The 21,256-nt window shown below is 40.8% G+C and overlaps 1 protein-coding gene across 1 annotated transcript in view; it reads left to right on the forward strand.

The window, feature by feature from the left end:
* The window catches only part of lpp (LIM domain containing preferred translocation partner in lipoma), a 219,893-nt gene that overhangs the window by 16,759 nt on the left and 181,878 nt on the right, over positions 1–21,256 (forward strand). The window contains 1 exon segment of the mRNA XM_080727235.1: positions 20,896–20,943. The gene's annotated coding sequence lies outside the window, so the exon portion shown is untranslated.

Here is a 21,256-nt window from a genome sequence, read left to right on the forward strand (position 1 = left end):
GTATATTATAGTATGTTGTGGGTTGTATATTGCGATGGTTCACAAACGTACCAGTTCAATGGCTGTTTTTCCCAGACCCATGTTTGGGTCACAGGTGAATGGGTCTGCGAGTAACTATGAGTAATTCTCCAGCAGGGGCCACTTTTGGAACTTGCTGTCTCACTAATTCCGTACAATCGTATCTTATCTTATGTTAAAATAAAAAATAAAATGTCTGACTCAGCCATTACCATATAAGGAGTTCCCAATGCAGTTACGCCCAAATATATAGTGCGTTGTCTAACCTCAATGTGTTTGGGCATCAGGTGCAAAAAACAAGTCCGCTCCATATATGGACATATATGGGCACCAAAGGGGGATGTCCAAATATGGGCATATACTGATGACATCAGCGATCTCCATCCAGTATATGGGCCTAAAAGGCACACGATCTGACAGATACAGAGATCTCCATTTAAGGGCAATTGGGCATATCGGTCACATCGGCAGTGTGACGTAGGTGTGAGGGCAGCGTAGCGACCCCGAACCTCTAGTTAACAAAATGTTACTAAAATACAAATAAAGATTGGCTATTATCACTATTTTGGGTCCTAGAGAGGGAGATGACTGTGGGGACCTGTTTTTTTTTATCGATTATCATCTGGGCTTCTGAACCTGGCTTAACTGAGAAATGCTTCTCATAGGACCAGCGTCAGACATATACACTGCATTTGCTATTTCCTCCCATGATAATTTTTACATCATCTGCTCTTGGCAGTCTGTTTGAGGTGCTGTAGATTTGCTGTTGATGACTCTGCACCTCCTGCACAAGGAGATCCGTTTGCTCTTGGGAGAAAAATTACGTTTCCGAGGCTTTTCTTCCATGACACTGTAAAAATTACCAGTGCAGCACACTGCTCTTAAAGGTAATGAAAAGCGATCATTTGATTGATGAGTTAATCCACCTGCAACACACCCACTGATAATATATTCAGCCCAGTCCAACCCACCTCATCACTTCGCCTTGGGTACGTTCCCAGAAATCAGGCGCTTACAAAACGGGCCACCTCTGAAAGCCAATCGTAGTCATTCGGAATAGAATCCGAAACATCTAACGGATACACCTCGATCACATGATGACTACAGAGACAAGGTGTACCAATTTGGGTGAGGTTTGGACAAAATTGGTTGGAATCCAGGGGGAAACGAATTTTGATTGTATGACCTTGACCTACGGTTTCATAAGACCTTTTTTTCACTAGACTAGATGAAGGGCCATGGCTTCACCAACATCATTATGGTTCATCCTGAAATCTGCCTGTTCATTTATGAGAGATCCTACGTGTAAAACTGACATTTTGGACTGAGGGTAGCGCCAGAGGAAATCAGTGTGTGTGTGTACTGTTACTGTATATATGCATGTGCACACGCAAACACATCATTTGTGTCTGTGGACTGGTCTTAATGGAACAGGGTTGAGGTTAAACCTCCCTGATATAATTGTTCCTTCCCTTAAACCCATTCAGAACGGGTACACATTGTGTATCATTATTTTATGCTTTATCTATTGAAAAATAGCAGATATACAAGCTCACAGTGCGGCACCGAGTGCCGCGCTGCGAGCTTGTAGATCTGCTATTTTTGAAAAATCGTGAAAATTAGAATTTTGACCCGATTCTATAAGTGTCTTTTGAATCCTTCTAAGGTTTTTTGAAAAACCTATGTTTCTATTGTCAGCAATCTGGCCAGCCATCGTCAAAGAAAAGGTCCTTTTCACTTAAATGGAGCTCAGTTAGTCTGTTCTTGAGAGACTACTATGTCAGTGGTTCTCAAACCTTTTCATGTGAAGGACCCCCAAAATGATATGTATTTGGCCACGAACCCCCATCTCAAAATATTTAGTTCCAGGGACCCCCCAGAAGCAAAATTTGAGTTACAAACGTTCGCTTTGAAAATACATATATTCAAAGATTTGCACACATTTTCACGACTTTTAAAAAAAATAGCAGATATACAAGCTCACAGCGCGGCACTCTGTGCAGCGCTGTGAGCTTGTAGATCTGCTATTTTTCACTGGTTAAAGGCAAGCATTCAATCATTCTAGGCCTAAATGGCTTTTGGAGTGTCAATGCTACTATAAAGCAGCATCTGGGGGTACAGTAATATAAGGAGATTTATTGGGTTGTGGAAGTAAACACCCTACTTAGTACAGTAGTGATATAATGTTTGCAAACTTGAGCTGTTAATTTTCTTCAACAACAATGGATTTTGCTGTGTTATGTTTGGTGTGGTGAGTTACAAAACGCGGGAGCCACAGAAATACCATGAGAGCAATTATAGCTGTTGTTCCTTCGGTCCCATCCTATTTTGCAGTACACTTTAAGACAGAATAAGACAGAATAAAGCCATTATAAGAAATAACGTGTTGGTAATCAGAGCTAATATATTTCATTAGACAGAAACAAAGACAGAATAGAAGAAAGAGCGAATACATTCTCTGGCACCGGCACCTGCCGCAGTAGGACCGGCAGCCGGTCCGTGCGGTGGTGGCTGCCGCGGCAGTTACCGTGATGCCGGTCCTACCTACCGTTCCGTGCGGCGGCCGCCGGTCCTACTGCCGGGACTGCCGGTCGAACTGCTGAGAATGTATTCGCTCTTTCTGCTATTCTGTCTTTGTTTTTATCTAATAAAATGATATTAGTCCTAATTACCAACACATTATTTCTTATTATGGCTTTATTCTGTCTTATTCTGTCTTATTCTGTCTTAAAGTGTACTGTAAAATAGGATGGGACCGTTCCTTCTTGCTTGTATAGCAGAGAAGTACAGCCAGTGTTTATGCGAACATGGAAAGTCATGAGATGTTTATTAGTATTTTTCCTATAAAAAAAAAAAAAAAAAAAAAGATCCTTTACAGATTCACATTTACATATTAAAAGTTGCTGCAACTGTAAAATGTTCTGAACTATAATTTTTGGCAAAACATTTTAAAAGATTTAAAAGTTTGCTTGTGACATTTAAAAGTCTCCGAGCTGATTTAAAAGCCTCTTAAAGTGTATACAAAAAGTGTTCATATTATGTGGAAGTGGAATGACTATTAGGAGCTATAATGGGATATTAAATATATGACAAAGTGTTATGGGTTAAAAAGAGAGTGTACTGTCTGTAAATGCCTCTATAGCAGGTGTCATTTGCCTTATGGAGCAATTCTGCAGCCATTGTGTGGTTGCCTTTTAACTTGACAGAGGTGTTGCTCTTGAACTTAATTAGCCTATGTGAAGAAAGGCTAAGAATAGGTGTAATTGTATGGCAGAATTTCTAGTATTTAATATAAGTTCTGAACATGTGGATTTTGACTGCCACACTATAAGATAGAATGGACTGCCTAAGGCTATTCATATTCAAAAAGATGATAATGTGTGGAGCTGAATGCCTGTTGAAACCTTTGTTTATATAACCTCATGTTATTGGTTGGATTCATAAAAGCTCTCATTTTTATAAAAAATGTAGGACTAGCGCAATTTCTTTTTGACTAGATTTGTAGCTGCAAAGAAGCACATCCAGTATGATCTAATCTCATCACTCCTTGACATCTCTATTTTAGGCATGCCATTGAAAGAGTTCCAACAAAAAGAATCTATCAATTCTAAAAATAGTGAAAATTCAAAACATTTTGAAAATGACCAATCTACAAGCTCACAACGCATCGCATCGTGATACATTGTGAGCTTGTAGATCTGCTATTTTCGCTAACAATATAGGGCTCTTGTGGTTAAATGAGCTGGATGTGTCAGTCGACTGGCACACTGAACATGTGCACGTTTCATGTGGATCAGTGACAGGATTAATTGCCAACAAGTCCCCTGTGGTCCAGAAATGCAATTACCTACTGACCCAAATCATTCACTTGGCTGGAAGTCACTATCCCTGTGCTGGCATAGTTATACCTGGGAGTTTCTCTGTTCACATTATCTTGTTGTAGTTCTATCCAAGAGTATCCACTTCTCCAAGGGTGCATAATGACCGATGTCAGGGCAGTATTTATACAACAAAAAAGAAAATGTATTATAAGTAAGTAATATAAATAATAATGGTTAAGTATGATGATTTCATAGTGTACCACACAAGGTTATCATCCGTATGAATGTTTAAGAAATTCCTCACTTGTCCATTTAAGTAATGAGCAAGTTATTACCAAGACTGTCCACTGTAAATTCATCACATTTAAAGGTCAAGCATGCTCGATAAAGGCCAGTGTCAGAAATGTCTAATAGCCTTATTACACTGCCAAGAAATTACTTTAGTTCTTATGTCTTGGCTCATATATTGCATAGTGAAAACGTGTAATTGGAGAGGTCCGCAGACAGAAAGCATTATGAAAGGCTTGTGTCGTCTATACCAGCCAACTAAAACTTAAGAGACGATGTAGAAAATAGCTCTGTTCCCATCTGCTGATTACACCTTAGGTCCATTAGCGGCCTCACTCATCCACACTTGTTAGAACATGTGATTAGAATACTCATACAATATGAACCTCTTAAATGCATATTCATCAAAGGCTTTATTATTCATGATATTATTACAAATCTTCGCATGATGACTGAACGTCTCAGTGTTTCCAAAGCCATGATTGCAGCACAAACTGTTAAAAGTTCTTCCTAGCACTATATCTGTGACTGTCACAGACGTGGTGAAATTGCTTTATCATGCAATGCAGTAGCATTATTGATCAGGCAGTGATGAACATGCTGACCTAATTGTCCGCTGCCGGGGTGCTATAAATAGCAGGTCTCTCTCCAGCTTAGTCAACGGTGTTGGCATAAATAAATAAACCTACAAGGTAGCCATTGTAAAAGTCCCATCTCATGCATCTAACATACACATATACGTTGAGAGCCATCAGAAGGAAAGATATTCTAAATGATGTTCTAAACTATCTAAAGTATGTTGCTTAGTAACTTTTTTGTTGGAGTCCTCAAGGAGGATTTCTTTTGTTGTTGAAAGCTGAAGAAAAACATGATCAAAATCAATAAACTCTTGTCTCCCTTCAAATAGTTCACTGTATGAAAGCAACAACACTCTAGGTAGTCTCACATAGCCAGACAATGTCTGGTGACTTCTGAATTCAATGAATGGGCTAAAACTTTGTGGTAAGTCAAGTCAAGTCAAGTTTATTATGTCCCAAACTGGGCAATTTGTATTACAGCAAATGATAAAAGCTCTCAAACCACAGTGAAACATACACGGAACACATGGACATAGACATAGACATGATCACAAGATCCAGTAAACAATAAGTAAGTGTTACAACAACCCAACCATAAGAACTAACAGCTACCTCCTCCTGATTCCGTTATTGATCGCACGGATAGAGGTAGGGACGAATGAAAATTTGTACCTATTATTTTTAACTACAGGGACCATTGGCCGGAAGGCAGTAGCTCATATAAGGATTTGAGAGGATGCAAGCTGTCTGCTCTAATAGAAGATGCCTTCCTAAGCACCTGCTCGTCATATATGAGACTCAGACAGCTGAATTTCTGCCCCACAATCTTGCTAGCACACCTAACAATCCCATTTAGGGCATTTATTTGTTTGATGCCAAGATTTCCATACCAGCAAATCATCGAAAAAGAAATTACAGACTCTATAAAAGCCCTATAGAACAGAATCATCAAGGACTTATCCACCAGAAATTTAGCTAGCTTAAAATGCCAATGCAAAGACTTTAGGTTGTTTCTTCATTTTGGGACAGGACAGGACAGGACAGGACAGGACATGGGGGGAGAGATGGGGAGTGACACACGGCAAAGGTCGTCCGGATCGGGAATCGAACCGGCAACGCTGCCAGGCATCCATGCCTATGTGGCAATGCCTAAGTGCTATGCGCCTGGACATTTCCATTTACCGAGAGATCTCTGTGAGACTACACTCGATGTACAGTAGTACCACTCCTGTTGTACTGACTATCAGCACAACTGTGTTTGGGCCTGTGGTCTCGTGCCTGAGCGAATCCCAGCCATCGGAGCCTCGTGAACATTGACAGTGAAAGTCCCTGATTTTATACCCGTCTCTGATGTGGGCTGTTATGGCAGTTTTTGAATGGTCTACTATGGGTTCAGGTTTAAGCATATACATCTTTGAGCGGAATCATTTTTATGCCCACCAGGGATGAAAATAAATCGCCCAGAGGTGTTGATGTAGAGACCAGAGGGGGATGTACAGTGCTTCTGAATTGCCATGGATATGTTAATTGTTTTTCTTTTTTCTTGTTTTTATTTAAACAAGGTGTTTCAGTGTGTGACCTCATGATTAGTACTTTGGGGGGAAAGAAATTACCTTGCTAGTGCTAGAGATGATGAGACAAAATTAGCAGGCATCCAATTAGTGGTGGTTGGAACAAAAGGCATTGTCCTGGTTTATGTTTTTTGTAGTTTAAACATGTTTCTAGTAAATATGTACCCCTCTCTTGAGAAGTATTATATTGTTATGGTTAAATGGGATGTGTGCTTGACTCTGGTGCACTTGATCATGGACTAGACTACTGGGATACACTTCAGAACCCATGTTGAATGACTTTTAAGGATAACTGTAACAAGACATATGTGTATCCACTCATATTAGATTACAATAACTATATCCAGATACTGTTGTAGGTTGGTTGACACTTTACATCGATTCAGGCATTCATTGTTGGTAGAATGTTACTAGATCCATTCAGTCCATACAACACACGCACGCACGCATGCGCACACACGTGATGGACTGTACATTTGGAATTGTGTTGAATGACCCAGTGCAAAGTGTTTAGTTTACAATTCTATTATATTTTATACCATCTTACATTCTATTTATCTTGGTTTGGCTATTGACTCTAGTCTTACCTGTACCTCTACTGTTTCACGTTTACTTTGCTGTCGCTGCTACGACACCTGAATTTCCCCATGGGTGTTAATAAAGGTTTATCTTATCTTTTCTTGATATAATTAATCGTTTATACAGTTGATGTGGTTACAGGTAAAGATAAATAGAGTGAATGCATTTGGAGTACTAGCCTGTATCAGGATTTATTAGATTCACAACAATATTAGGTTGGAACTAATTGAGCTGTGCACCATAAAGACTTCATTTAATTTGGAGTGTTGCGGGCTTTCTGCTCTGTTGCAGTCTCTGTCTCAACTAATTGTGGTATATTATCCTTCTAGACAGTCATGTTTACTTAGGCTGTAGTACGGACACAGTTGTCAAATGAATGATTGTTGCCACACGGAAATTGTTATCACTCAAAAGCTGCCTATGAGGTCAATCATTCCATGCAGGGTATTACCAGTAAGACTCCCTAATCGGGAGATAAGCGACCGTTGGTCGCTTATCTCCACAAATAGGCCAAAAGTCAGGAGGAAAATACCCATGTAACGAAGGCTCTCAATTGCGCTCAAGACATACGGGCAGTTGACAGTTTGCCATGGTTACTCATTGAAGTTGAATCTCCATATATGGAGATAACCTACGCATCACACTAAGTCTGACCTCACCAGCCCATATTTGGGCATGAATAACTTATGTCTAATATATGGAGATATGATGACATCACACAGTCCTCAGCCGATGATGTGGCGTGATGTCATACAATACACAAACGAGCCCTACAGTATAAAGGGGCAATTCTTGCCAGGAAAGAAGTATTCTTCGACTCAGACCTTATCGCCAGGGTTGGCTTATAGCTTATCATCACATCCAACCATCTCCAATACTCAGCTAGTTCTCCCAACAAGACTTCAGAGCCTTCCATACGATTCAAGGCATCTCGGTTAAGTTCTTACCGGACACCACTGCGGCGGGTCCTCACCCTAGAAACCAGTCCCTTTGGAGTAGCAATTTTACAGCCGGTCTTATATAAGGGTCATTTGTGTACGGTGTGATGTCATACTGATGTCAGCAGTGTGATGTCATACTGATGTCAGCAGCTATGTCTCTATATATGGAGTTATATGTTGTTCGTGTCCAAATATGGGGCTTTAGTGAGATTCGTCGGTTATCTCCATATATGGAGGGATGTGTTGGTTATCTCCATATCTGGAGATTCAACCTTCAACGATTTTGACATCTTGTTACTAATCTGTCGGTAGATAATGCCGGTCTTATATAAGGGTCATTTGTGTACGGTGTGATGTCATACTGATGTCAGCAGTGTGATGTCATACTGATGCGGAGATATGAGCAGGGCAAAGGTGTGACGTGTGACGTGTGACCGACGGACGGACGGACGGCCGGTGGAGGTTTTGATACTAAACTGCGACCTAACGGTCGCAATTATGCTATGGATGTTAATGCATTAAGATTTAGACTATAAAGCATTGCTAGTGCTATGAAAAGGAAAAGAGGGGAGGGAGGGAGGGAGGGAGGGAGGGATGGGTGGTGGAAACTGCAGCTTTCTGTCAACTTTGAAGAAATGTCATCACCCCACATATACAATACATGTATTGGTTGTCAGCACTGCTAAGTAGCAGGTTGGAGGTTGTGGACTGAGTCTTAACAGGTCACCCTAGATTCCTAGAACCTGTTTCATTAGTGGACTATCCAATTGTTATGACCTCTCGCGTGCATTGTGGATCATGTACTGCAGAAGATATGGGTAGTGTCAGGAGGAAACCACATGCACACACGTGCGTGCAAGCATTGTAACTTCATCGTTTGAGCTGTTTGTTTACAGTGACTTTTTAGGTTTGTAGCATGCGCCGCCAGAGTTAAGTAAAGGTCAGGAGGAGAGTCACTGACACTGGCTGCCATTAGACCGATCCATCACATAGGATGACTCAGAATGTATGAAAGCGCTTCATAATCTCATAAATCCCCTTGCTCTGGGAACCCATTTTTAGCCTGTTGTAGTCAACGAGTCAGCGGGAAACACAAACAAACAAACAAGGCCGTATGTCACTTTAGCCTCCTCGGGATTGCACTTTTTGGTCCAGAGCGACTGTCATAGTTGTAAAGGGACCGTTGAGCAGTGGTGTAAAGTAACTAAGTACATTTACTTATAAGTACTGCACTTAATTACAATTTTTGAGTTATGTGTACTTTACTTGAGTATTTCCAATTTCCAGTACTTCTATTCCACTCCACTCGGATCCAAGTATTGTACTTTTACTACACTACATTTATTTGAAAACTTTAGTTACTAGTTACTTTGCGGATATACATTATAACATTATGAAACATACGTTAACCACTTTAGCCCTATTTTATACGTAGGATTTTTGAAAATAGCCGATCTACAAGCTCACAACGCTTCGCATCGCGACACGTTGTGAGGTTGTAGATCTGCTATTTTCGAACATTTTGTACTTTTACTTTTGGTACTTTAAGTACATTTTGATGACAATACTTTCATAATTTTATTCAAGTACATTTTGAATTCCGTACTTCTACTTGTTGTAACAGAGTATTTCTACATTGCAGTATTGATACTTTTACTTAAGTAAATAATTTGAGTACTTCTTCCACCACTGCCATTGAGACAGTGGTTCTCAAACGTTGAAATGTGAAGGTCTCCCCTTAACTTTGACAGTGTACAAAATGGAACCAAATGGACCCGTTAGGTGACTTCACACCAAACAGACTTGTAAGGGTCAGTTTAGACCCCCATAAAGGAACCTAGAGAGTCCCTGAAATCCACTTTTGAGAACCACCACCGGACCGGAGTACAACATTGATGAGCATTTATTAGAACTAGCCCTTACCCGTTCAAAGATATGAGCTCCGAAATGATGTGCAGTGTGTGGGTTATGGGATGTGTGCACTGTGCACACAGTTTATGAGGGATGGAAAGTAACTTTAACTGTGTTTGCATGATAATATGTAGGAGCATCAATGTAAGATACCCGTTTCGTTTAATGGCTACAGAGATACTGTAGTATAGATATGTGCTGTACTTTTGGTCAAGACAAGAGCATGGAAACAAGATCGTCAAAACAGTCACCTCCACACTCTTTCATTGTTGTTTCACAGTAAAATCTTCGGTGATGATGAATACCTTTCTAACTCTGAGAGTGTTCATGTAACCAAATGAACCTACATTTGTACAATCATGGTTAAATGATCACTCAGGACTTTACTGTGTATGTTTCACCAGAGACGAAACAGTGATGGACAGGCTATGGGTGTCATGAAAAAGAAAATAACGTGTCTGTATACTTGGATTGTGGTTTACTCTGTGTACCGGAGAGGAGACGCCATCTTCCCACTAAATTCCAGACATGCTAAGCATTCCTGTTTAGCAGAGAGGAGGAAATTGGAGCTCTGCTAATGTATAATCATCCAGGGGAATAATTGCTCGTAATTGTGAGAAAGTTAAATGGTCTTTGTAAACCTCTCGGAGTGAAACGGAGGATACACACACATGCCTGTTGATCTTATTTGCTTAAAGCTTTAGTCTTGTTTTGATGGCAATTAGTAACACAAGCTGTTGATGTGTTTGTTGTCAAGGCCTGTTGAAGGTCTGTGATGCAAATCTCTGCAGTGTTCTGAGCTTTCAAATGGGTTTCTTCTTCCTAGCATTTCAGAGTCTTGGCTTGTGAGCATTTCAACACCCACTTGGCCTTCAATTTAACCACTTTCAACCAGTCCAGAGGCAGATCATTTTACCACTTTTACCATTATATCCAGTGACATGTACTGTAAATCTTTGTGTTTTAGAGTTATATTTACAGGTTCACTTCACTGTTTCAGAACCAACACTATACCAGGTGATTTCAATAACTTCCTTTGCCCTTCTGTTTGACTTTTTCCTAATTTGTGAAACTAGAATTTCGGGCCCCCTTTGGGGGCCCTCAAATCTAGAGCTCGGGCGCCCTCACGGTATACCAGCAATCAAATGGATTTGTAATGGGCAAACATGGGTATTTTTTTTTTTGAGAAAAAATGTTTTTGAGAAAAAATATTTTTTTGAGAAAAATTAGTTTTTTTGAGAAAAAAAGAATTTTTTTGAGAAAAAAAAAAGTTTTTTAAAAAAAGTTTTGAAAAAAAAAAAGGTTTTTTGAAAAAAAAAAAAGTTTTGGCCTAATTGTGTTATTATTATTACTATAATAGGCCTGCCAATGTTTTATTTTCATTATTTCAATGTTTCATTTTAGCAACACACACACACACACACACACAAACACACCCCTACACACACACACACACACACACACACACACACACACACACACACACACACACACACACACACACACACACACACACACACACACACACACACACACACACACACACAGACAGACAGTATGTTGCTGTGAAGAGGTGAGTGGGCCGAACTCTAGATGTGAGTGGCCCGAAGGGCCGCCAACTTCTTGTAAGATACAGGCTCTCGGCTAGCTAGGCTCTCGCTGCTGCGCGCCCCGTCACTGCTGAAGCAAACTGTAACCTGATACTTTGGTGACGAAAATTGCGTCGGAGACACTCTGGAGAAAGATTTGCATAGTAAACCCACACATTACTTTTCTACAAAGTGTACATCATGCAAATACAATAGCGTCAGGAGAAGCTGCTAGGAACATTGGGGTAACAATGCGCGATTTTTGTGCAAAAGGTGGAGTCTTTAGATGCAGTGTAAATGTGATTCTATCGCGCAGGATGCTTAAAAATATTGAAAGAGGATCGCTGTGGGTTATGGCTGCTGAGATTACCTGGTAGAGGTTGAGCAAAGCTCTGTGAGGTTGCCTGACTTGTGCCTTCCCGCAAAAAAAAAGAAGTGTGTGTGTGTGTGTGTGTGTGTGTGTGTGTGTGTGTGTGTGTGTGTGTGTGTGTGTGTGTGTGTGTGTGTGTGTGTGTGTGTGTGTGTGTGTGTGTGTGTGTGTGTGTGTGTGTGTGTGTGTGTGTGTGTGTGTGTGTGTGTGTGTGTGTATTCTGCGTAATATTTTCCTGACTGCTCAACTGTCAGACAAAAAAGGTAGCTCCAAATGCTTCTATGAATGATTGAAGCCTCGCTGCAAGACCCTACTAGTCAATAGCACATCAATCATTTAAGAACTAGCTAGCACTATGCGTGGCTGAGTTAACCCAGTTGCATCTTTCAAAACATTCTAGGAAACGGTGAAGCAGTATGGAGAAGTTTTCTCTGCAGCCGTCAGGTGCCACTCCAGAATCAGTAGTGTACCCCCACAGTTGCCAACACTTGCCTCACTCGCTACTATCTTTTGTTTGTCTTTCATGTTTATTTCATTAGTTTGGAGGCATTTTAGTCACTTTTCCAATTCTTGACTGAAATCTTAAAGCAATAGTTTGGTTTTGGGGGAATTTGACAAATTTTCCCACTTCAGAGTCTAACGTGCCCTATTTATGTCTGTGCTCAGTTTGAAGGTATGTTAAATGGTGAGCTTAGCCTAGTTTAGCTCAATTCCTGAGTGTCTATCGAGTAGCAGCTCCTCTAAAAAGTGGAAATGACAGCATGTAGTTATGTTAGACCAGACATCCATCAATTAAGAAGTTAAAAGGTGTATTTTCCAACTTTTGAGAGCAGCTTCGACTTGAATAAACCTTTAAACTGCAGGCAATGACATAAAAAGGCATGTCATTTAGTTTGTTTGACTCGGACTAAGTAGGGAAAATAGTAAAATTATCCCTGTAATATACCAGGCATGGGACGTGAGCTTGTAGATCGGCTATTTTCCCCATTTTTGAAAATCAGTTAATCATATTATTTATTTTTAAATGATTAGTTAAATTAATTGTTGCAGCCCCTAATCTTGAGATACGGTCAGAATTAAACATGAATTTATATGCAGAATGTATATATCCACAACCCGCTGGATGAAGACATGTCCACATCATTTCTTGTGTGGCTCCTCTGTATTTCCTACTGAGAGTCTTTTTTTGGGTGGAGATGGATGGAACCAGGTCATGTTCATGTCAGATGCTTCTCTTGTAGTTGTTCTTGTTTGCGTTTGCCCTCAGGCAGATCCCTTCAAGCCCATTAGTACTGCACCTGGTTTAAAAAAAAAGGTAACGTGTGCATTTCTTTAATCCGAACATGCATTTCACTTTGCCCTCTCACTGTAAAGGAGTGGTTATAAATACACTAGAAAGGCCAAGGTGTTTTCAGGGCTATGTATTTTTCATGGATCTGGTCTACCTTTTTCGGGCTGTGCACATCAAGGCCCCATCAACCTGGCCCGTCGAAGAAGCACTTAGGAAGTGGCATCCATGGAGAAAATGGACCTCGAAAAAATGTTTGAATCATCTCCCCCTTTAAGACGGTAAAAGGCAACATGGTTAGCTAAGAACAACATAAAAAAAAAAAAAAAAAAAAAACAGATTGATCCACTGTGCAATATCACAGCTCATCATAACTAACAGACATGCGTGTGTACTACCTGTTTTTAAGTTAATATAAAGTATTATAAACCTCTATTGATCCCTGTGGGGAAATTCAGGTGTCGTAGAAGCAATAGTTGTAAGCGTTTTGCAGCAGTAACCTCCAAGGCACCACCACCACCAAAGTCCTCAACTGTTCAGAGCTCGCCTGCCCGCCTGCTCGCCAGTACCCGTTCCAGAGACCATATTTACACCAGTCCTCCACGACCTTCACTGGCTTCCGGTCAAACAAAAAATACTCTTCAAAATACTACTCACTCACCATCAAACAATCTGGCTCCCCCAACCTCTTCGACCTCCTCCAACTTCATTGACCCGCCCGCTCCCTCAGGTCGGGTGACGCCAACCTCCTTGAGGTCCCCAAGACCAAGTACCGTACCTGGGGCGATGGAGCTATCTCTCTACCCCAGCCCTGTGGAATGCTTCTTAGCCTTTACTTACTGTTTTTCCTAATAAAGTTGACTAGAAAAAAGCCCCCTGCGGGGGCCTGGCCCCTTATGTAAAAGTCCCCTGTACCCAGAGATGGATACAGTCCAGAGGGTAGCAAAGCAATACAAATTTCGGATAGCTCAACATTAAATATGCAGTTTTTTTACACACACACACACACACACACACACACACACACACACACACACACACACACACACACACACACACACACACACACACACACACACGCTCTCTAAAGGCACAAATGCAACACTTACACGAATGACACACACACACACACACACACACACACACACACACACACACACACACACACATGGAGTAAAAGTAACAGCACGCACACACGTGCGTGCACATTGTTTCTCGTTGTCTCACTGTTTCTGCCAAGCAGGATTTAGAAGCACGACACAGTATACACACGTGTGGTCGGCGCGCGTGCGCGTGCGTGCGTGCACAGTCATACAAATGAGAGTGAATAAAGCAAAAATAAACATCACAATCTGTCAGCAAGTATTGAAAGAAAGTGAACAAAATTAAGTAAATAATCACCTGTTGTTGATGCTGTTGCTGCTGCTGCTGCTTTAACCACGCGTAAATAGTGTTTGCGTTTATGACGCGCACGTTTCCGGTCGGACATATTTGACCGCCGGACGCACTTCCGGTGTTGTCCGCAAATCTTTCTTGTGTGGATCAGCTGCCTCTGAGATTGAGTGGGCTGAGTGGGCTGGGCGTGGGCAGCGTGGGCTGGGTGGAGCGTAACCGTGACAACAGCTGCTTGCAGGCTGGTGCAGGCTTGTTGTATGGGCTGGTGTAGGGTTACAGATCCATTGGCTGGGCGGACGTTAAGATCCCCTGGACTGGGGGACGTTATAGCCAATTGGAGTGCTGCATTTGGTCTGTTGGTGACACTCAAATACCGCTGGCTGCAGTTCTAAAATGTAATATAAGATGTACAGTCCTGTTTGCTGGTTGTGTCTGTGTGACGATAACTCTGCACCATAGCAGTACTGGGAAAGATGGATAACCACGGCCCGGACTCATTTTTGAAGCTTGTGATTGGCTGAACCGGACGTAGGGAGCGCTCCGCTGTAGTCACTTGGACCGCGCGAGGTGCACCAAACCCCAATAAATCATTGCGTTTATCGTGCACTTCAGGCCTTACGGCCTGGGCATAAATAGAACGGTTTCCATCCATCTTTCCCAGTGGGATCCATAATCAGGCGAGCAGTACGTGCTATGAGTACTTGACGCGAAGAGTACGACAGCTGTTGGCACATGCGCAGTTGGGTGGGCCTAGCGGGCATTGGGCAAAATAGCTGGCTAAAAAGCGCCTGAATAATTTTGTTTTATATTAACTGTACGCCAATGTAAGTACATTGATGGTGGCAAATGTGCCTATAACGTTGGCAGAGTACTGATCAGTACATATGCCAAGTGTGGAACCTCTAGGATTAGTGGTTTGCTGGGAATAGGGAGCATACGCCATTTGGCACTCCATGGACCCCTTCTCCAATAACTATATGTAAGATTTTCATTAGTTGTTTTCTCCTCCACCCCCCATGTAAAGCATAGGGATGGGATGATATGAACATTTCATATCACCATTAGTGTGACCAAAAAAAAAAATCCCGATTTACGATATTATCGCGATAATCAAAATCCATTATCGGCGGAACATTTGCCAAAAAATAGCAGATCTACAAGCTCATAACGCAACACGATGCGTTGTGAGCTTAGAGAGTGAAAATAAGACTGTATCAAGTACGTATATATAAGTACCTTTTACCAATTATAGAGGGTTTAAGTGGTACCGGATATGCAGCTTGGCAAATAAAAGGTGAATTGATCCCAGTGCATGATGGAGGACGATATCACGATAATTTAAATTTTAAGTTTTTTATCACGATAAACGATAATATTGCTTATCGTCCCATCCCTTGTAAAGCAGATACAAGTAAGAGTAAAGAGGTAATAAAATATAATAATAATAATAATCAAGTCTGACACTAGACCAGGGGTCTTCAACGTTTTCAGGCCGGGGACCCCCAAACTGATGGGGAGATGGAGCAGGGACCCCCTGCCACCTCGTAGGGTGGGGAGGTCGGGGCTACGACATATTTTTTATTTTAAACATGTACAAGTTACAGCGAGCAGGGTGGGCCGTACCACTACCATTTCTAAACATACTACTTATTAACTGAGAACCAATGTCAATAATATCAACAATCTGTCAGTTGCATAGTATTCAAGCTATTCAAAATGGATAGAATCATGATTTATTTTTTAACATAAATGTGAAAAATTTAAAAAATAAATAAAAAAATTAAGCAATAATTTCGCGGACCCCCTGTAGTACCTCCGCGGACCCCCTAGGGGTCGCGGACCCCCTGTTGAAGACCCCTGCACTAGACAATTGGTCTGACTTAGTAATGTAACCTAATATCAGTCAATAAATGCGTTCATATACACCTATCGCCAATGTATGCACGTTATGTACAGAGACTCAACAGTGGCTATGAAACTGATACGGGTCGGGCACCAATTTCTTTATGCCGTTGTTCCCAATGGTTGCACATATATAACATTATTGATCCTCTTACCCGTTTTTAGGATTTATTTTAATTGGATTAAGAACCAATTTCTCTGTTGAAAGCCATCCATCATAATGCTGAAGCATAAAGACCTTTTCAGAGCCTAAATTACTTTTCTTTGACAGACTGAGTCTTTAGAATTGTGTTAATGGCCTACTGTACTTGGGTGATCACTTCATGTTTGATAGTAAAATGTCTCAGTAACTGAACATTTAATGGCTTAGATAATTTGAGTATTTATCTCTTCATCTTCTTTCAGTGGAGTGGTCGGACTCTTAAGTTATCTTAATGGCCATGTCTTTGACAGAAAGTGCTTCATTTTGTTTAACTGACAAAAGAAGACGTCGGGAAATTCTGTTATTGTGTAAAACACAAATATCTATGGAGAGAAATCTAAATGTCGATTCTGGTACGCTTGTAAAGGATGATTAAAGGAGCTATAGTCAACTTTTTCTTGAAAAACGGATGCTAAAATAAAAATAATGTTTCGAAAATATTTTATAAAAAAATAAGCTTCATATGTGTTTCTATTCAAAAATGACCACAAAAAGCGTAAAATAATAATAAAATAATCATTTTGGCCATTTTCAGACTGTAAACAAGGATGTAAACAAAGTGTCGGCCCTATAATGAAAAAGTTGACTATAGCACTTTAATTATATACACTTTTGTTTAGGTCACATGAAAGAGTGGAGAAAAGCAAAGAATTTAAAAATAAATCATAATTGTGTGATGTTTAAATTCAGAACGTGTACATAAGCCTACAGTACATGCCATAAGAGAGTATGGCCTGGCTGAAGTCATTGCAATGAAAACATCATCACCTATGGATTCCGGCTATGACTTGAGGCCATGAGTAATTTATTGGAATCTCTTTAATTTATTAGGGTAGTCATATTACTGCTTTGCAAACTTGGCTAAGGCTTTTTCTTTTTGCACTCCCCAGGCTAGATTTGTTTAAGCTGTATTTCACCAGCAGCGCAGCTTGCCTCAGATTTTTATAAAACCTGCTTACTTTCTTTGATATTTTACTTAGAAAATAATCATTTTGAGGAAAGGTGTCATGGATGGATTCAAGTGTGGCCCATGCGGTGGCTCAGACACTCTATGCTTTGCTAGAAGTTATTTTGCAAGATGTGTATTGCATATAAACAGCGAAGTAATAACCTGGTCCTCTTTCCTATTTATAGCCTGTTGTATGCATAGTACATGTCAAAGTGTAAACATAATTTATTTAGCAGTTTTGATGTTTCTGGCTGAGATGTCCATCAGTCATCATATATGCTATGTGAATTTGTAAATTTGCATAAAATAGCAGATCTACAAGCCTACAATGCAAAGTGACACTGTGTGCGCTGTAGATGGGGTATTTTATCGAAGTGATATCGTGTAAAGGAGAAGGGGACCAAGTATAGACCCCTGGGGGACCCCGGTCAGCTAATACTATATAGAGTATTAGAGTTATGAACTGAAGTTGTGAAAATTCGAAGTTGAGAATTAACAAAACAAAGTGTGAAGAGCACTGCACATATTTGTACTCAACAGTAATTGTGAGTGCAAACAGCTTTTCTCCATTCTAAGGGGAGAAGGGGAGTGCAAGTGTCTTAATTCCTGTTTCTTCCTCCTACTTTCTAGACTCGGAAGTTCAGATCCAGAAGGATAGAGCCCCCCCACCCAAGGCAGAAAAAACAATGATAAAAAAAAACACGAAACGGCAACTGTCACTTTGACTGATTCAAGTTGCATGCAGCACCAGTATTCCCACTACTGTTCCCTGTAGTATATGTCACACTAGCATTATGGGAAACTGACGGCGTCAATTTATCAGAACAAAAGCATTCCTCAACAAGGAGAATACACACATCTGGGCCCTGGAGACAGAAATATCAGTCCAGCCCCCACCCATACCTGTATCTAAACAGAATGTAGGACATACACAACCTGAAATAGACATTTCCGTCACAATTATATAATTTTTTTCATTATTTATCTCCCTCAAGTCAAAAGTTGGTGCCTTTATTTGAATACAAACTTTATTTAAGTAGCACAGAGATGGGTTTTAATACGATAAAAGAAATTACTCCAGAATGAGTCCGGGTTGTGCAGGGATGAAGTACCTATGCCTTCAGGTGTATTGGAGGAGACGCGTGGTTGTCTACACACATGTCTACAACAGTAGAGGTTGGCAGTGACAGGGTGGGGATTGGCAAGGAATACATTAGGAGAAATATTGAAATGAACATAAACATATACGTTGATCAAAATAATAATATTATTTACATTAAAGGAGTATTGCTCAAGTAGGTTGACATGTATTCCCGACTGACATCGTTCCCGACTTTGTTATAACTTATACCCTAGTAGGGCACCGTTCTAGTAATACATTTCATTGCGACCGAAGGTCGCAGTTTAGAATGTGAAACGGCACATGTCTCCGTCCGTCCATCTGTCTGACAGGAGGTGTACACTTTTTTACGGTCTATGGGTTTGCCACTCTGACATCATGCTCTGACATCACTGTGTTGTCAGGGGAACCAATCTAACAGAATGGGTTTGCCGCTCTGACATTACATCACATTGTGTATGTATGATGTCAGATGTCATCGGACTTTCACATAACGAATAACTGAGTAAGCATTTTTGGAGCTTATCTCCATATATACAGTACATGGATCTCCATATATGGGTACCAGGGGTCTCCATATGGGTAACCCCCCCTTACCTCACCGACCTCCTCACGCCATACGTCCCGACTCGCTCACTCAGGTCCAGTGAGGCTGGCCTCCTCCAGGTCCCCAAGCCTAAGCGCCGAACCTGGGGTGACAGGGCCTTCTCTGTGGCTGCCCCCACCCTCTGGAACGAACTCCCCAAACATATCAGAGATGCCCCCACCATCCCCACCTTTAAAACCGCCCTGAAAACGCACCTATTTAGCATTGCCTACCCCAGCTGATCTTGGACTTACTCTTGTTTTTATTGTTTTATTGTTGCTTAGCTCTTATTGTATCTCCTAGTTTTTCTTTTTCTAATAAAGTTGTTGTTTTTATCTGCCACACACACACACACACACACACACACACACACTTACACATACTGTAAAGCGACTTTGAGTATTTAGAAAAGCGCTATATAAATTCCAGCTATTATTATTATTATTATTAACTGGTCCGATATACACCAAGACATGGTGCAACCTCGCTTGTCGCCCTGAGGCGTCTTACTAGTTTAGGCCTAGAATTATTGAATGCTTTAACCAGTGAAAAATAGCAGATGTACAAGCTCTGCGAGCTTATAGATCTGCTATTTTTGAAAAAGTTGTGAAAATGTGTGCAAATCTTTTGAATATATGTATTTTCAAAGCAAACGTTTGTAACTAAAATTTTGCTTCTGGGAGGTCCCTGGAACTCAATATTTTGAGATGGGGGTCCGTGGCCAAATACATATAATTTTGGGGGTCCTTCACATGAAAAGGTTTGAGAACCACTGACACGGTAGTCTCTCAAGAACAGACTAACTGAGCTCCAGTTAAAAGCTCCTTTCTTTGACGATGGCTAGCCAGATTGCTGACATAGAAACACAGGTTTTTCAAAAAACCTTAGAAGGATTCAAAAGACACTTATAGAATCGGGTCAAAATTCTAAATTTCAAGATTTTTCAAAAATAGCAGATCCACAAGCTCGCAGCTGTGAGCTTGTATATCTGCTATTTTTCAATAGTTAAAGCATAAAATAATGATACACAATAATGTGTACCCGTTCTAAATGGGTTAAAAACTCCAATGTGAAGATGTGTCCAAAACCCATTTTTGTAACAAGTGTCATCATTAACCACATGAACGCTAGCATTTCTATTCTGTCCGGACCATTCCGACGAAAGGTTCGATGGTCGGAGACCGTATGGACACAGGCCTTTAAGTTAAGGCATAAGAGCTGGTACTTAAGACAATCAAAGTAGAGCCCATTGTCTCTGATGCATGATCCTGTTTCCTGTCAATCTATCGAAATAAAAGCAGAAAACCCCCAAAATATCTTTAAAATGAAAGTACCGTAATTGCCTGACTATAAGCCACTGCTTTTTCCCCATGTTTTATACCCTGCGACTTATACAACGGTGTGGCTTATATATTATATATACAATGGTCTTTAACAAGGATTTATATATAGATTTTTACAGCTAACGGCCTCCAGGGGCGCTCTAGCGGGAAGCAGGAAGGACACCTGCGGCTTATTAGTCAAGTGTGGCTTATATATGTAAACATTTGTTTTTTGTTCTAAATTTAGCTGGTGCGGCTTATATTCAGGTGCGGCTTATAGTCCAGCAATTACGGTATATTGGGTTTAATGTGGTTAATTGCTGTCGTTTCACTGATGTACAGTAATGTAAAAGCCCCTTTTCCCTTTTCCCAAAATATCTTGAAAATGAAAGTATATTGGGTTTAATGTGTTTCACTGATATACAGTACTGTACTGTAAAAGCCCCTTTTCCCTTCTCTCTTCAGGAGTTGGACCCTGCAGAGCCTGACTTCTCTCAGTGCTGAAACATTTGGGTAAGTTCCAGTTCCTGTTCTCATCGTTCCTGGCGTGTTTGATTTACTGTATGTTTGTCATTCATTATTATGTAACAGTGGCGTGTCCAGAATGGAACGCGCTATGGTAGAACAGTAACTGCTCCCGTCAGTGAAAATATGTGCAACTCTCAGATTCTGAGAAATGTGCCAATTTTAATTCACACCCAAACATGATGGTAAAGCAAGCAGGCAGCTTTTGGGGGCAACAGATCATAATGTTTGAAAATGGATTCCTGGCAACTACCCATTGTGTTTATTTTATCCTGGATGGAAGAGTCTGGTGTCTCTGTTT

Source organism: Nannobrachium achirus (assembly GCF_963921795.1).
Source record: "Nannobrachium achirus genome assembly, chromosome: 1".
NCBI lineage: Eukaryota > Metazoa > Chordata > Actinopteri > Myctophiformes > Myctophidae > Nannobrachium > Nannobrachium achirus.